We start from the raw sequence: 13,878 nt of genomic DNA on the forward strand, positions 1-13,878 counted from the left end.
AAGACGAACATATAGATTCAGATTCTGTTTTATTGATATCAACTTGCATGTGACAAAGTCACATGAAATCTGTTGAAACTTACAGTAAAATCACTCTCAGGATACAGAAGAAACATTAGCCTAAAAACATCAACAGCAGTCAATATAAGTTATATCCACATTAACGTTCAAGGTCTACAATAAAAAATTGCTGAGAACCGACAAAAAACACGGAAGTACAAAAACTCGCAACATCTAGAGATGGTTCTTGGACGATAACTTCAATGCACGCGGCATGAAAGATAGTTCATGTCGCTTAGTTTTGCTTAGTGAGGGGAGGACCTGTTCACGGGTCCCTGGCGCAGGTTGTAGTGCGCCGGGTTGGACACAAAATGAAGTAGAGGGTTATACTCCTACATGTACATGTAGAAGTCAGGCAATAGAGAATTATATGTGTATGTTGGACAAAATATGATCGGGATGTTAATGCTCATCAAGGCAGAAAGCGTACAGGAAGATGCAACAAGGGGCGGCAAGAGTTTTTGTTTATGTAGACTATAATGTACGTTACATGAGTAGTGAAGTTGTTTAACACACGTCACATTTACAGATAGTGTGATGTTAATCACCTTCCATACAACAGACCTGAATATGTAAATATCACAATCTTTATTAACACAACAAAAGTGTAAGGTCTACTACATCTAAACATGCATACATACATACATGCACACATACATACCTACATACAAACAAACAAACAAACAAACAAACAAACAAATGTATACAAATGGGTTAACCTTCGTAAATCATATGAATAAATCAGTATGTTGAGTTTAACGTTTCATTATAGATGGTTCTAAGGTCAAAACATTCTTGAATGTATTTGCCTATTTGTACACAGTAAGGATGATCTTCTCCTAGAATGTAATTAATAAACCTTTTTATAGAATTGAATTGAATCTTTTGAACGAGCAGAACAGTGAACAGGTTTCAGCGTTTATCATCATATTGTGAAATATGTATGAAGTCAAGTTATGCAGAAGATAACCACGACCCAATTGTGGGCCGAAAGATCATGAGTGTCAGAGTAAAACGGTCATCAATGACGATGACCATACCAAATGCTACCCAGGACGCATAGGTAAACCAACTTGGTATGGATACTTTGTAAAGCGATATGTAGAAAGATTGTTTCAAAATTTTGTCCAGTTGTTTGAGGAACTGTTTTTGGTTTATCTTAACACTTGGATGCCTAACCTTCATCAACGTTTCAAAATTGTATCCAGTTGCTTGAGTAACTGTTTTTGGCGTATCTTACTACCTAGATGCCTAACCTTCATCAACGTTTCAAAATTTTATCCAGTTGCTTGAGTAACTGTTTTTGGCGTATCTTACTACCTGGATGCCTAGCCTTCATCAACGTTTCAAAATTTTATCCAGTTGATTGAGTAACTGTTTTTGGTGTAGAAAGCGTAAGTATTCAATTGGTTGCTAGTCTTGGAAAAATGTTCCCACACTATCCACACATGATACATATGGTCTACATGGCATTGCAGTTGCAAACATTTGTTAGCAGTACCTGGATGCAAATCTCTGTCTTCATGTCTACCTTGTCCCCCAAGCGACCAGGCGGTCCAGGGATTAGGTACTAGGTAGGTTAACAGGACCTCGTTGTTTTGGAGAATCAAAGTGGTTGTGACTAACAGAATGATAACTGTTGCTTGTCAATTTCCAAAGTTGTACCACCCTCAAATCTATAACTGCTTTGTTTTGACAAGACGTGCGCACATCATATCATGACTGTGCAGTACCGTGCATCTTTGTACATATACTATAATCCAACTTCATTGGTGGTTTTACACTGGGTCCCTTATCAAGTGAATTTTAAGCTGAAGAACATAAGGAAGGCCGATTTTAAAAGGTTGCGAAGCAGAATGTTCGATTGATGCGTTATATACATTCCCTCTAGCAGGTAATGCCCTGGTACATGGTATATTGTAAATATTATGTTTAATCATATTTCTATTTATTAATATATATCTATCGAGGGTAAAAGTATAATGTTTGACCTACGTTTCTCAGTAATGATTGTATACAAGAAGCTTTTCTTAGAAATGCATTTATCAAAGAAAAACAATCTACATAACTTTTTAAAAGTTCAAGTTATGTCATGTCTTTCCAAAAATATTGAAAAACAAGATAATTGATATAATGATTGATACAGATGATATCATAATCGATAACATTGATTACAAACAATATCTGAATCGCCCCAAAACGTGTATCTATATGCATACATGTATACTCTTCTACAGTCCTAAGTTGACGGAACATACACAGAAAAACTTAAAAATAAGGGAAAGAAAACATGGTTAAATAAAATGGTTGAGCTGTTGAAAATTCACGACAAAGGAGAAGAAAAACCTTCCGACCCGTCGTCGTGCCAGCAATGCCTGTTGCAGAAGGCTTTCTGTAGCTGCGTCGTGATGTTATTCTCGCATCTCCGCCCACGCACACACACAACTTAATGATGATATGTCGCTGCTGGCCAAGGAGCCTCAAAACAAGGTAGTTACTGGTCAGGACGCGTGTGTTCAACAAGGTAACATCAACCAGAGGGATTCGTGAGGCGGCTGCGTTTTATTTCTTTTCTTTTTTACTTAATCAAGTATACAGTCCGTAATATTGATAATGAGTACGGAAACAGCAGACGAATATACATGTAAGCCGAAGATGCCGTAGAAGATCACAGAAGGTGCAGTGAATCTGTGTAACCTGTTGAAGTGACGTGTTCGTACACAATGAGAACACACACAGAGGCGTTCGCAAGGTAGCCGTTATTTTTTGTTCTTTATGAATTTACATAATGTCGTACTCATTGAACGAGTGTTAGCATCAGAAGATTAATATTTCTGTAGAACAGCAAACAACACGTTGCATGTACATGTACAATGTGTCACCTGTTGCGGCTGAGGTTGAAGAAAAATCCAGCACAATGTAGCCATTAATGCATTATTACTATGAATTTTAGTTAATTCACAAAGTGTTCTTAAGTTGCGTTTAAAACATAAATTCTCACTGAATGAATACACATGTATATCTACTAGACTTTCAGAAGCTCGTACATGTACAGTGTATCACCTGTTGATGTACGTATGCACAATTCAAGCCCACTAGAGTGATTCAAAGATACCTGTTATTCAATTTCATTGATTTACTTATTTCGTGCTGTTTGAATTAATACAAAAACATAACTGAAGAATGATGCGAGATCATAGAGTATATCTAACCTCCGTGGCATCTATTGTGAAACGGTAACACTTGGGTAAAATGCATTGAATAGCTACTTGGATATATATTGAATGGTAGTGTAAGATTACAACATGTTGATGAAGGTTAGACATCCAGGTAAACAATATTAACATACCGTTCAAACTCTACTACTGGATAAAATACGGATATTAATTCCGGACGTTTCGAGTGATATCCATCACTCTTCTTCAGCGTCACTAATGAACCAGCAGAACTAACCAGTACTTATTTACAATAACTGGAAAAAATGATTTTACATGGAAAAATCACACAGTCATGCATAAGTGGCATTGAAATGTAAGACGAGTTAGGATAGTTCCTATGGTAAGATGGCTGTTCCTTTGGTGTTGTCTTACGAAATATCCTAACTCGTTTTACAGTTCAATGAGTGGAGTTTGAACTGTATGTTAGTAAATCAGTAGTAGCCACCCAATATTCAAAATGAATAACATATTTCTGTCACTACAGATGCGCCTTTTTTCTGCCTGACTTTTGTGTAATTTCCAGCAATGAGTGTGTAGAATCCCCCTTCTCCCAAAGATGTAATCATAAGTTTTAAAAAAGGGGTTTGTGGTAAAATTAAGATTTGGTGTGATATCTGTCCATCTTGTATATAGCATTTGATTTTGTTTAATTTTCTTTCCACCAATTGCACAAGTTTTCGCTCTTTACATTCCGTTTAATTGTATTTAATGTGTTTAATGTGTAAGCGGACTCAAGGTAGAATAGTGAGAAATGTGTTAGAATAGAAAACTAATGGAGATATTGATAAAAGAAATAAATAAACAAACAAACAAAATAGCAGTTGTTGTTGACTAACGTTAACGCTTTACCCACCTGAAAAAATAGATTTGCCAATTTTGCACGTAGTTACATACGAAATGATGATGGCATAAGAGAAATTCAATACAGGTCTTACAAACTCCTGTGGTCTGTCACAGTTTGAAAGTAACAATTCACAGGGAACATTTAAACGAACTTAAACGAATAAAAAAAGGTCAACTTCGCCACACTGAAGCTCGTCTTCAAATGATTCTTGGACCCAAACAGCACGTTTTGTCCAAATAATGTTGAGAATGTGTTACTTTTATGGGAGTGGGAAAGTTAGTCTAATTTGCAAGCTGAATGTCAGACAAGCATTCATCTGATAGATAAAACTTTTAGATATACATTTTACAGATTTGAAGGTTAATATCGATATGATCTGAAGGTTTGGTTTCCCACAATGTGCGTAGAACTTCCAGGAAAATGTCATGATGGCAGAAAAAGATTTCAACGGACAACGAAAGAGAGTCAGGCATCTACTGTACATTTAAGGTTGGTGCCGATGTTGGTAAGGTTGATCATGTGTTTAAAATTTATTGTTAATGTCAAATGAATATCATGGTGATGACATGCAGGTATTCATCATCAGATTCAGACATCCATATCTATGATCCTGCTATGAAGGTTGACTACGTAACAAAAGAATAACTTTATTGCACGACAATTTCACAATGTATGGCAACAACTATTCGACATATTCATACATGTAATACCAAATAGAGGTATAGAATAAAACTTAACATCCTGATTACTAATACAATAAGGCCCAACATAATTATTTGATATAGTGTTACAATCGAGTGGGGCTAACCATTAGTTTCGACATCTTTTTCCAATGACAAATACAGTCTTTTATATATTTATCTATTTTCGCATTGTGGTTGTTGTTGCATCTACAGATATATGCAAATCTGTCTGAAGCATCGAGAGTCTTAATTGTATGTGCGCATAGAGTACTACCAAACACGACTTGAAACATTCCTGGAAAACGTGGGATAACCTTTAGCTGTCTTCAGGTGCTGTCTAAGACATAACCAGGTGCTGGGAACGCGTGGGCGTTTCTTATACAACCCGCGGAGCAAAAAAAAAAGCTTTTTTGGAAAACTGTTGTCACTCCAGATGTTGATCTTTTTGTGTATAGAATGGGGAGATATTTCTCAATATGAGTTTAAAGTCGTGGTATCATCACAGCGAGAGTCACCAACGACAACGGGTGTGTCCTACTTGGTCCTGTTGAACTGTGCTTGCAAGTATATGTGTGACAGCTTATTTTCCAGTCTTCAGCAGATATATTCTTTACAGTTTTACAGTTTATTTGTTCAGTAATAAGTGCTCATGTGAGTGTAACAACATGGTGGCTGTTATGAAGGCAGTATTTTGTTCCATCTAGAAAGGGATAAGTTGCACAAAGGTCTTCAGTTCAGGTCAACCAGCAATGTGGACTAGTCACAATACCAAATCAAGTCGGGATTTTCCTTTGTGGCTTTCTTTAAAATCATCAACAGTTCCTTGTTTAAAAAACTTCTGTCCAGGCAGCCATGTTGGCATTGTTATGACAAGTGTTTTTGTCATGAAGACACATTCATCGTGAAATATGACACAAGAAACACGTTCAAACTATCACGGGACACAAAAAACATCCAGACGTGAATACTACAACCACCATTTGTAAAACGATCCTTCCAATGCTGATATTGACGTTGAGAAACATTCATTATAGTTGTATAGCCATGATTATCGCACCACGTATCAGTGAGATTTTCTGAAGGTTCATAAGGAGGTAAACATGTCCTCGGTAGTTTGATGACGGGTAGTTAGCTGCATCTTTCCTGTAGTTTTCACTCTTTCCCTGGTGTGGATAAGTTGTTGTTGGCTTGGTAGTACGTTTGTTAGTTACCTTGTACCTTTACCTACCGTTACCGTTTGTGTGGTCTTGTTATCAATGCGAGTGCAACAATGTAGTCCCTTAGGTTTAGAGGGAAACGTTATCATTACTGTTTGTACATTTGGACAACTCACGTAATCCATCTCATGGCAAAACATATTTCGTAAAATTATATTGTACATTGCACGCAGAAACATTGAACTTACTGTGACCGAACGTACCTGGTGTCTCTGGATTCATCCGAGTTTGTTTTTTTCGTCTGTACTGCTGTATTTCTAGAGATTTTTGGTCGCCTGTTCCCCCATCACTTCACGCTATATGCCTCTACTGCTCCCGTACTACAGGCTTACCATACTGAATCGTGAGATTTTATGTATTGTTGTGATTGTAGACTTTGCCACGCATCTAAAGTATTTGCTAGTTTTATTCTCATATTGCGTCCTTAAAACGTACAAATCAACAAACAGACAATCTGGAATGCATTATAAGCGGAATGCAATCGACATTTAACTACCCACAATTCACCTGCCGTACGTGCGCCATCATCTCGGGAGTCCGCCATGTTGAAACGGGACATGGTGAAATGTCATCATTTTGAAGTCGATTTTGCTTAGCTTAAACGATAATTTGATTAACATGCCGTCAGTTGTAGCACGTTTAGAGCAATATGGTATCTGTTGTTTTGTGAGCTGTACAATTGTGGTGTATACTGCCTATTTTGATGAACAAATCTTAGTTCCGTATTTTGCATCACACAGGACGAACAGCGGGTCCTTTACGTTGATGTGCTGCTTGCAGCAAGATTGTTGTACGCCATGATTGGTCAATGACGGTTGTGTGTTTAGCTCAAGACTGACTCTTCATTTCGCGTACGAAATTTCTGCATCTACAATCTTGTACCACTTCGTGTGTGTTCTTTCACTGTTGCTATGTATTGATATTCTAAGGTCTGTGCCATCCTGCATACACTGGAGATGCTTGCTGAGGGACACCGTTCTCTCGAACCAACTCTACCTGTGTGGAGATGGACACTGTGACACGTTTTACCTGTCCTGTGGTGCGGCCATCCATCTCTGTGGCTTCATCGCATCTTCAAGTACAACGGTGCTTTCTAGACACTGTGAGATGGACGTTCTTTCGTATTAACGATACACGCCAAACGTGGTAAGAGCTTGAGTTACAAGGTGTACCGGTTCAACCATTGCCTTTGCAATTGGTGAGTTCTACGGTTCCATTGACAAGATAGAGAGCCCCACCCAGGAGAGGAATTTTACAGACCATACCCATAATCCACGTTGTTGTCATTATTTCATTCAACCATGCACGTTCCTTTTTGTACTGTTCGTTATAGCTATAGGTACATTGTATAGGCCTACACCTGTGTTCATGGTGTGTTGGGTTGGTTGGTTGGTTGGTTTCGTGTTAAGCATAGTATGCAATAACATCTTATTTGTTTTCAATCGTTGCTAATCTACATTCTATCTGATGTGGTCACTGTAGTAGGACTAGTAGGGACCAATTTTTTGGCCATGTTCGTCTTTGTAGGAAGTTTGCTTTCTTTTGCATACCACTCGTACTGGACTCCAAATATGTACTTAGGTTCGGTTTAAAGTTGATCCCTCAGCACTATAGCCACATCATATATTGTCAAAATAACTTTAAACAAGGGCACAATAATTGTAAAGGTATATATGACCGTAACGTTGAACTACTCCTAATAGTGATCGTGACATGCTTCATAATCATTTAGTTGCCAAAATGCACTATAAAGCAACCGTTACCGAGTAAAAATGCAGACAACATTCATTATTGGGACATTCTGCAATTCTTCGCGTTAGCTTGTCTGTTATCATTTTTGTTTGTTTTTGTTTGCAAATTACTTAGTTGTTCTTAAAGTACTGTAAGAGATATGACTACCTGTGTTACACCTGCATATGTTGTACGCATACTTCATAATGATAAAACATATGATGATCTCCTATAAACAAAAGGGTATTAATATCAAGGCCAAATTATACATGTTTATGACTTCAGTGATCATCCAGATACACAGTTGTGATAAGATTCATTAATCACTTGCAAGTTCAAACTGCTTTCAGAATGCGAGATATGCGTGGAATATTATTGTTTACCATTGGTATGTTAAGTGTTTAGGTATGATTTGTGTTTATCCCATGTCTAGAAAGCAATAACAAAAGAAACAGAACAACGCCCACATTGCAGGTGAAATGTGCGAGGCCTGATGGTATAGGCTTATGATTCTCGCTTTAGGTTGGAGCGGTCCCGAGTTCAACTCCCAAACAGGCTCTTAATTTTCAGTTAAAGCGTCAAATATTGCAAGTTTTGTGACTTCCAGCAAAAATACATGCGTAACACGATGGTAACTTTTCAAGTGACATAACATTTCTTTTTCGGCTCCTCAATATGTTTGAATGATACTGCGATGTGAAACTACGTTGGTGGCAGCTCTATTCGACCCTGTACATTCCTATCAATGCTAATGGATACATACACCTATCGCCTTACTTTGGTACTTGCAATCGATATGATGGTTCCTTGGTGTCAGCGCAATGTTGCAGTTCAGTGACACAATATTTAGGGACAACGTGCCCTAGCCTGGAGTCCAGCCTTGTTAGCCATCGCCAGCTCGCAACGTCGCAAAGCTAACAAGGCCAGACTCCAGGCTACACGTATCCTGGACTATGACTACAGCGTGCAAACCAACAATCCACAGATGGCTTGCCTTTATTATCATTATTATTTGTTAAACTTAGCTTTAAAACTTTTGCGTTTGTAGATCATATCATGTCAGTGCTGAACAGTTGCATACTAGTATGTTTAATTCTGCTTGTTCTCAGGACTAGGCGTGTGTTAATCATAATCTTACTATCTGATCTCTTTATACGATTCGCCAAAAATAGTTACTCAAGCTAGTTACTCAACATCTTTATACAATTATTTGCTATTCTTGTCAGGTTTGACAAAAGATTCAAAGTGCGTCATAAACTACAGAAGCAGTGTTCGATGATCATAAACCGAAATTTGAGGGCACCTCTTTATCAGCTCTTTATCACAACTTTTGTTGCAATATATGATATTTCAACGGGCTAGCTCTTGTAAAGATCATTCATTCATAGCTTGTCGTTCATCTCTATCCAGTTCAGTGCGACTTCATTCGCTTCCCGCAGGTAAAGATAACATAGAAGAACATTATTGCACGACAATTGTATACGGTACAATGTATGGCAACAAGTATTAAACAAAGTACAAATAGAGGTATAGAATAAAACTGAACATCCTAATTATTAACACAATAAGGGCTAGCATAACTATTTGATATAGTGTTACAACGTATGTGTAGTCTACATGTACTTGCTGTTTCGGTCATCCTACAGCTTAGATGGTGACTCATGGTCTCTACCAGAGTCCATTGCATTGGTTGCTAGAAAAATAGCAAAAATTGGCCAGATAGACATAGATAGATAACATGCCAGATAACATGAGACGGCCTGGGAGCACAGCATGCGACCCATGGAGTCTGTTAAAGATTAGACCCGTTAGACTCATTCCAAGGTTTGATCGTCTTAGACAATGAGGCACAATTCTACATGTATAACATTTGGCTTTTGGAGCTTGACGTGTCTCTAGGCTGAGCGGTATAAGTACAAAAAGTGCATGGATCTTCGTAATTTGGAAGTCTAGGTCACATTTACATTTGGGTCCGTGTCCCTTTCTTTTCGGCATACTCATTAGCTACATCTTGAAAGCTCCCTTACCGACTTTTCACGGTGACAAAGACCATGTTACAGTATTGGTACAATATCGCTGTCATCATTTCTGTGCAAAAGTCAGACTTGCCCAACTCCTGACAGATACGACTGTGTACACCACTCGGCGTGCCCTGTCCTTTTTGTGGTTTGGGGCTTTTGAGATCTCGACAGAAAAGCCCTTACCTCAAAAGGGATAGGGTTCTGCTGCATGTAGCGACATATACATGTTCATCACTGGACTCCTCTTTAGTTCTTATGTCAATAAAGCTTCTTTAACCACTCTGTCAAGGCAGTCGCGTCAGTTCAAGAGAATATCATTCAAGAGAACAACTAACTTGTTCTTACGTACTTTGTACAAGCAATTGCAGTGGTGGTGCAATTTGAATGATTTATAAAAGTATCTAGCTATGTACCCTTGCATTATGGCCGTGGACACGGCCTCCAAACTCAGAGGTCCCTGGTTAACTTGTCTTGTAAAATATCAGGGACAAAGTGGTTCAGATACAGTTCCTTAATGTGTTAATTATGTCGAAAAGGTGTGTTAAAAGGTTTGTAACGTCTTCTCGGACAAACTGCACCCCCTACATGGACGTACCTTCCGAAGGGGGCGGAGTTCGTCCTACGAACCTGCAGTTCCGAGGCGAGGTTGCAGACCACCGACGTCGTTTAACTTTCACACCTTTTCGAGGGCGTATGCGTCAAACAAGCGTTAGCATTTCTTACTAGAAGTTTTGTTTTGGTCCCATTCACAACTTTTAAAGGAAATTTGAGGGATTTCGAAACTGTCTTAGGTGTGCAAATAACGCACGTGTCATATAAAAAATATGATGATACGGGCAAATTGTCTCGGACTTAATTTGCATGTGGGTGCTTTTATGCATGAAGAAGTAATAGATTGATTCTAAGACAAGCAAATAGTTCATTGCCAAACGTCCGGATGTCTAAGCTAAGAAAGAGATTTTAATATCTGTAATGACAATAAACATTTCTCATGTATTAATAACATTAATAACATTGGAAACATATAGAGTCACCGTAGTCTGGCTGATGCCATGTATGTTGAAGATGTCATCATTGCGTATGAGATCATGTATTGTGTACATCGTGTTGTACATTGCGATGTAGATTAAAGTACTACGTGACAAACTTCATAACAGCTAGAAGCTGACGTCACATATTTGACGTCACTGCATATGATGTAACAGCGCCTACTTGCGGAAAGCCATGGCTATACACGTTACTCAACCAGGTGTTGGTATTACAGACCCCAAAGTAAATGTTCTTCAGTGCACTACTTGCAGTTTTGGCCTTAAGAGCAAAAAGGTAAGGGCAACAGTGTTAGGATACTGAAGGTTTATTTGCAAGTTCATGCCCGAAGGATACTTTCAAGTAAGTAAAGAAATAGGAAACATACATGTGGCAAGGACCGTTTATTGGCATTATTGTAACTTGAGACTACTCAAATACCAGTGTTAGTGCTATATACTGGCAGATATATACTGGTCAGCAGTTTCCGATTTGCAAATTGTTCGAGTACTTTGGAAAGTCATATTCTGCTTGTATGCGATTAGAGGGGTGAACTGGCGCTAGGATAGGATTGATTCTAGGCTATTCCCAACCCAGTGCCGACCTTGGTCTTGCATAGCAATGTTCCAAGATCTGTATATGGAGATTTGAGCACTTGTTTGTTTTGGCCTAGATCTACAACTAAACCACAGATCCCTGAACAATTTCGTGAGTTGCGCTGTCCTCCTATGGGGGAGGTAGTTACCATGCAATTTGCAGCTCAACAAGAGGTTGGATCGTGGGGGCTTGAGCATATGCTGAAAATGTAAAATTCACATCGACACAGTACTGTACTACTAATTTGACTTCGCATTGAATAAGATAAGTTGACAAGCGTACATTCAATGTTATTCCTGGACCACTGTTTAATCACATCAAAATCTTTTTTTTGTGTGAGTGTGTGTTCTTTTTCCTAATATGTTCTGTGGCTCAAATTGTGCATATCTTACACAACTAGTGAAATTTTACTCTTAACTTTTCTACATCCAATGTAATACATACAATAAGTAACGCTGCGAACGCCACCTTGCAATGCAAATTTATTTTGTTTGCAATGATAAACTTTACAAAAAACCAAGGAGATCTGAAAATACTCTGACGTTTATTTATTATCTTCAAATAGAAAGGCCTGACACTATTTCAGGTTCCTTTATTTCAAACGAAAAACTTTATTGAAGTCCAATAGCTTCAACTGATATAGCACCGGTGTAATGATTTCTGGTTGAGCACTTGACGTCAGCGTACATCAGAGATACGTCATAGCTTATTATCGTGCATGTAGTATTGCATCAGGCTGTGTTGCCTGAAGTCGTAAAAATTAGTGCATGCAGCAGCTGTTGAGATTTCACGCGGTATCTTTTAATTTAATAGCCTCGTGAATTTTATTGCCACGTGTGCGATATTGTTCCTATCATTGGTAAAGGTCGCTTTATCTACTTTATTGCCACCCCCCACCACGCGCCGCCACCATTTTGTACTATTTGCTCTTACCCAGCATCCATAGCGACCGCCATCTGCAAGTTTGCTGAACACTTCACGAGTCGTAGCTACTGGGGATGTGCCCAATTACCAAGAGATTATAGCTATGATAAGACGTAATATTGCCTTTTTTTTCGAAAAATCATCTGAAATAAAAACAACAACAACACAGAATTAGAATTGGTTCTTCTACTGTCGGCTTTAATATTTGTTATGACGTTCGTAACAGTACATCATGAAGTTGAAATCCATTCTATAGGCTTCTGATAATTGATTGATTCATAGATACGAACTATCTTTACATGTATTTATTCTTACAAGCATAGACGATGATAAATAACATATTGTTTGCAATTGCAGCTGTTATAATTCTCGTACAGTTGTTGTGAATGAAAGAGGGGGCGTTCGCTCCACTACTATTAAAGAAAACATACAATGATGCATGTCATAATTCAACATGATTCAAGTTTAGAATAGGATAAACTCTCCCTCGCCTATAATCTATTTCGGATTCGAAGCAATTTGAGAACGTTAAAACTGGAAATATTCTAGATATGGCAATCTGTATCACATTAACATTTACTTGCTCATATCAGCACATGTCTATAATGATTTCATACTTAGGGCGTTTAAAAAGAGCACAGAAACAGGAGTAGTCTTTTATATATATTGGGACCACCAAAAATTCAACGCCCAGATTTCCAATGAGTTCTCACCATATACACAACGACATCGCATCTTTGCTCGAACTTATTATGTATAAAAACGACAAGAAAATTGAATTTGAAAATCCGACTTCCAACGTTTTGAAATTGTTTTTTTTTTTGCTCCCTTAACGGAAATTGTCAAAGTCAGCTCCTCTGCGCCCCTCCCCCGGGCCTGGCCTACCACTTATCTTTCTCATCAAGTGTATACACAAGTATCATGCGTCGATGGACTTTGAATAAGTGACGCCCATGTTAAGTATGTGGAAAGGGTGACCGTTGGTCAAGTAGCAGTCTTTGAACTTTTGAGCTAATGCACTACTTTGTTAGACTATACAAAGTCAAAATCACAAGCTATTGACCAGGCGACAACGATGCCATTGAAGACGAAGAATATGAGTTGTTCTCCATGCCTAGAAATTGAAAAGGTTCGACACCACAACACACCAGCCACTCAGAGACCAATTTCTTTATACATCATTCCAAAAGCGAGACCGAATTACCCATACATGAGTTAAGACTATACTGTAATCGATGTACTGTTGTATGATATTTTGTAGTAAGAATCGTCGGATAGAAAAGCCTTGTAGTATTGTTGATTGAATGCCATACATTGTACCATGTACATTTTCATGTACGGTTGTTGAGCAATAAAGTTCATTCATTCAACATTGGATTTCAAAAAACTTTCAGACAGATATCCGTCCTTCATGGCCAAAATATTGGAGGAATGTTTGTAGACTAGCCTAACCCGTGATTATTCCTTCTGCAATCGTATGATTTTCGTAACTTAGGTCATTTGATTTTGGAGTACCGTAAGCCTCCTTCTCCGAGAGGTACACAGGATGTTAAACTA

This window comes from Branchiostoma lanceolatum, chromosome 3 (assembly GCF_035083965.1).
Source record: "Branchiostoma lanceolatum isolate klBraLanc5 chromosome 3, klBraLanc5.hap2, whole genome shotgun sequence".
Classification (NCBI taxonomy): domain Eukaryota; kingdom Metazoa; phylum Chordata; class Leptocardii; order Amphioxiformes; family Branchiostomatidae; genus Branchiostoma; species Branchiostoma lanceolatum.